At 50.2% G+C, this 5,245-nt stretch overlaps 1 long non-coding RNA gene across 1 annotated transcript; it reads right to left on the reverse strand.

The window, feature by feature from the left end:
- Positions 1-322: 322 nt before the first annotated feature.
- On the reverse strand, positions 323-4,752 carry LOC130541028 (uncharacterized). The gene is made up of 2 exons (XR_008955071.2): positions 4,475-4,752; positions 323-712 (listed from the first exon to the last, which is right to left on the reverse strand). It is a non-coding gene; the product is annotated as an uncharacterized LOC130541028 (long non-coding RNA).
- Between the last annotated feature and the right edge of the window lie 493 nt (positions 4,753-5,245).

Consider the following 5,245-nt stretch of genomic DNA (forward strand, 5'->3'; position numbering starts at 1 on the left):
CCCCATAGATAATCTGAAGCTCCCTTTAAAGGAACTGTGGGTTCAGTGGCAGGCATCAAACACTCCTTGTTGTGACTCCCCTGGGGATGGCCCCTTGGGCTGCAGGCATCACATACTCCACTTTTCTGCAGGTAGCCTCTGGGAGTCTAAGATGACTGCTGCAGCCAGACACAAGCTCCCGGCCTTGAACCACGGGGTCCTTCCAAAGTCTCATGGGTAAGAGGTCAGAGAAGGGTGCAAAGTGGGGAAGGCAATTTTATGAGGAGACAGCTCCAGGAAGAGAATGATGTTTGTTCTTTTACATGGACAAAGCCTCCATGTGTTCCTTGAGTAATTTTTATTCAACAGGGTGTTTTAAGTGGGTAGACAAACAAACATCTGAATTTAAGATTAAATACACTTCTCTCAGGGAAGGGCATCCTGGACAGGAAGACCATCTTCTTGGTGGATCTTGCCTCTGCAGCCTCCAGTGGATGGAGCGATGTGTGAGTCTGAGCACAGTGGGCCTGGCAAGGTGAGGTCCGGCAGCAGTTCAGTGCATTGAGGTTTGTGTGCTCCAGAAAGCCAAGCTCAGATCAGCCTGGATGGAGACCTACGTTTCCGCCGCAGCGCTTCTGGCAGCTGAAGGTTCTGATCTTCCCTTGTGGCACAGATCCTGGGAGGGGAGGATCGTGGTCATTACCATTCCTCGTTCCATCTAGGAATGAGGGCTCTGTGAAAGGTTTTTGAAGAGAGAGAGAGAGGAGGAATGGGATGGGCTGAATTGTGTACCACCCTCTTACCGACATGTTCAAGTCCTAATTCCCAGCACCTCTTAATGAGACCTTTATTTGGAAATAGGGTTGTTGCAGATATGATTAGCTAAGATACTGTCATTCTGGAGTCCTTGTAAAGGGAGACCTTATAAAAAGGGGGAATTTGGAGGCAGACACGCATGCAGGGGAACATCATGTGAAGATGAAGCCAGAGATGAGGGTGCTGCTTCCATGAGCCACAGAATGCCAAAGATGGCCAGCAAACCATCACACGCTAGGGGAGAGGTGTGGAGTGGATGCCTTCTCACTGCCTTGAGAAGGAACCAACCCTGCCAACACCTTGATCTCAGACTTCCAGCCTCCAGAACTGAGAGATGATAAGTTTATGTGGGTTAAGCCAGCGAGGCTGTGGTCTTTTGTTACACAGCAGTCCTAGCAAACTAATACAAGGGACATGGATTATGGTGGGGACACGTAGTGAGGGAAAAGACTCCTCCAGGAAGCCTAGGCCTTCAGGCAGATGCCCAGGGACTGGCAACTGATGATAACAATGCCTAGTCCAACCAGGACAGCTCCGCTTCTCCACGGGAGTCGGGGGAGACATTTTTGCCTCCTCTCACTTCGATTCACCTGTCTGCATGTGTGTTCAAGATAGAAAAGAAAGCTAAGCTCCTTCAAGTCTCCTGCAGGCCATCTGCTCATACCAGGATGTAGGAAGTTAAGGCAATTTTCAGTGTTATCCCAGGCAGGATGGAGACAGGACACCAGCCACTGGAAGGAAATATGAACTCCTGTCATGCTTAGTCTTACTTTTGGCATAAGTCAGTATTTTTGATGGAATACTACTCAGCCATAAAAAGAAATGAATTAATGGCATTTGCAGCAACCTGGATGGGATTGGAGACCATGAATCTAGGTAAAGTAACTCAGGAATGGAAAACCAAACATTGGATGTTCTCACTCCTAAGTGGGAGCTGAATTATGAAGATACAAAAGCATGAAAATGATACAATGGAATTTGGGGACTCTGGGGGAAAGGGTGGGAAGGTGGGGAGGGATAAAAGACTACCCTTTGGGTACAGTGTTTACTGCTCAGGAGATGGGTACACCAGCATCTCACAAATTACCACTAAAGAACTTATTTATGTAACCAAACACCACCTGTTCCCCCAAAAACCTATGGAAATACAATTTTTTTAAGTTAGTATTTTATCTGCCTGCAGTCTGCCTTGTAGGATTTGGGGTGAGTTTTGGTCCCCACACCATGTGAAAAACTCTTGTGATCATTATTTTTCCAAAGAATCTCCCTGAGCTAAATTTCACTGCCTCTGAGATTGTGGTTTCATGCTAGAGCATGTGGGAAAATCCCAGAATGTTTAATAGGATTACCTACAGGACAAGTATCTACAATGGGCAGAAATGGTTCTAGTCTGAGAACACAGCACGTTGGAGCGCTCTTCACTGCTGCCAGGCCTTTCCTAGGGGCTTTCCTCATGATGGGAGGGCAGAAGGAGGCCTGCAGGCAGCGCCGACAGGACACTCTGCTGCCATTGCTGAAGCCTGTGAGGTGGGCCTCATGTCCTCCTCCCTCCCTGGCCCGTGGCTGGGCCCTGTGCTGAGTGTTGGGGGCTGATGCCCTCCAGGTGGCCCGAGGTGAGCGTCCAGCCTGTCAATGTCTCCTCGGGCCACACAGAGGTACTCAGCGCTGCTCCACTCAGAGGCTCCCAGCTGAGCTTGCCGCCCTCACACCCCCAACCCCGCAGCCTGCAGAATGGCTTTTCTTTCCTTCCTTCCTCAGCTGGGAGTACTGGACAGTCATCTTCCTGGTCACCCGCCTCAAGACCTCCACACAGTCTGTCCCTCTTGCCTCACTCAAACCTGCCAATTGCAGGCCACTGGCAAATTCTGTTGGGTCTCTTTGACAACTTCTCTCACATGTCTTCACTTCTTCCATTCCATTTGGCTCATCCGGAGTCCAGGTCTTCCCTATATCTCTCTTGCATTGCCCCACAGCCTCCAGACCTGGCTGCTGCCTGGTTCCTCTCCCACATCCCTGTGCCCTTGACCCAAGAGTCTCTTTCAGAAAGTACAGCTGCCCGGGCCGGGCACAGTGGCTCACACCTGTAATCCCAGCACTTTGGTAGGCTGAGGCGGGTGGATCACGAAGTCAAGACATACAGACCATCCTGGCCAACATGGTGAAACCCTGTCTCTACTAAAAATACAAAAAGATTAGCTGGGCATGGTGGTGCACGCCTGTAGTCCCAGCTGCTTGGGAGTCTGAGGCAGGAGAATCACTTGAACCTGGGAGGCAGAGGTTGCAGTGAGCCGAGATTGCGCCACTGTACTTCAGCCTGGTGACAGAGAGAGACTCCATCTCAAAAAAAAAAAAAAGACAGTACAGCTGCCCAGCTCTGACCCTTTCAACGGCTCTGCAGTCGAGGATTCGGAATTGAGCAGTGATCCCCGCATCTCCAGCACCTTCCGCACCACCCCTGTTGGAAGGTTTGGCAAGAGGAAGGAAAGAAACTCCTAGCCCTTTGCACAATACTGCCCTGAGATTATGCTCTAGTAGAAACATACGTTATCTTGTCCCTGTTCCACTCAGAGACACCTAAGGGAGAATGGGAGAGCTAGCTGGGGGAGGAGCTCAGGGAAGTGAGGGGCGCAGTGCCTGGTGGGTGTTGATGCAAAGGCGAGTCGGGGTCTGCAGTGAAAGTCCAGCAAGAGGGTCCCAGGGTCCCCACCTGAAAGCAGTGGTGGCGAGCTGGAAAGTGACTGTGGTTAAGAATTCCCATCTTCACCTCTGGTTTGCTGTGGGAAACAGGGCAAAGCCAAATCATGGGAAAGAGAGACGGGGGGCCAGCTCTGGGGCTTGGGTGGGGAGCTTAGGCCCTCCGACGGCTCTGAGCTGGGACCACTCTTGCGTTCACTCCAGCTACACCGAGACAAGCACCCACCCACACTGAGGCCAGCAGGGGCCCCCCTGAGTTGTTGCCTGCATTCTTACCTCCTTTTCTCTTCAGGGCTCTTCTCCCATCTCTAAGCACTAGAAGTTCAGCCATCAGTTAATGACAGCTCATATGTTGCCTCCTCCAGGAAGCTTTCTCTGATTTCTTAAGTCAGGATTAACCTTTCCTTCCCTATGCTCCCTGTATACTTTGTTCTATCAAACCATTTATGATGTTCATGTATTTTTATATTGTGTGAACCCCTAGAACTTGGCATAGTGCTTGACGATACGCATTAAATAGATGCTTACTGATTGAATAAAAGGAAGAGCGAGCACACAGATACAGTGAAAACTGCTCTTCGCCTCTCGTCTATAAACATCTTGGAAATAAGAAATATGCTTGGTTACCCTGAACGCCTCCACAGTAGCCAGCATGGTCTTCCACCTCGTCGCTTCTCAATAAATGTTGGCTAAATTGTTAATTTCATGGAGTTTGTGATTATAATAATCACATATCATTATTTTTACACCTTCTACAAAAAAAGAATGATGGGAAATCTATTGTCCTGAGCTTACTGCAGTTATGTTTTCTGCATATTTCAGATGGTGTGAATTGTTTAGAGCTCTGTCACCTGCACTGGGGCACACGAGATGGCCCCGCTGCCTGGCTGCTTTCCTGGAGGATGCCAAACGCACAATAACATGAGCAGCTTGGATTCCACGCAGCACCTACCTTTTGGTTATTTTTGCAACTCTTTGCACGTACCTGATCTTATTTAGTCCTTCCAATGTCCCGGAGGCAGAGGTGGTGCAGATCCTGTTGGCTTTGTTTCCTAGGTGAGGAGAGAGGCACCACTGGGCTATAAGATAAAGGGCCTGCCCTGGGCCAGAGATGCAATTGGCTGAAGATCTGGCTGTGTCCAGAGCCCAGGGTGCCTCTTGTCCAGTCCAGGGCACAGCAAGGCCCCACCATACCTCACAGTCCTCGGGGCCAGGCTTCCTGGGGTTGCTTTCTTCTCTCCCTTGGAATAGCAGCTCATTCTAGCCCCTTGAGATCCCAAGACAGGAAACCAGGATGAGTTTGGTTCCCAGCCAAGGCAATCTTGCTGACCTCTCAATGCAGCAGGAAAGCCCAAATACAGCCTGTGCCACTGGGGCTTTGTTGTGAAATGTCCACCAACCCCACCCTTGTCTGAAACAGTACCATCTCCCACTTCCCTACTCTTACTCTCAAAGTTTGAGTTTGTTTCTTTTCAAACTCACAGCTTTTGCAAACCACTGGAGGGAAGAATTAATCTGGAATGTTAAGCCTCTCAGTGTATTTGGCTCTGCCTGCAACCTGGAGGAGTAGAATCGAGCTCCAATCTCCTTGTTCCTGGGGAGATTGTAGCTCAGCTTAAGACTCATGGCTGCAGCCTGGTGCCACCTCCTCACAGACTGGGCATGACCTGTGTCCTTGCTCCTCCTGCTGCACCTGCAGGGGGGCCTGGGAGGTGGGACCCCAATCATGATCACTTGCAGTTACGGACAGCCTGCT

Source organism: Pan paniscus, chromosome 1 (genome assembly GCF_029289425.2).
Source record: "Pan paniscus chromosome 1, NHGRI_mPanPan1-v2.0_pri, whole genome shotgun sequence".
NCBI classification, from domain to species: Eukaryota; Metazoa; Chordata; class Mammalia; order Primates; family Hominidae; genus Pan; species Pan paniscus.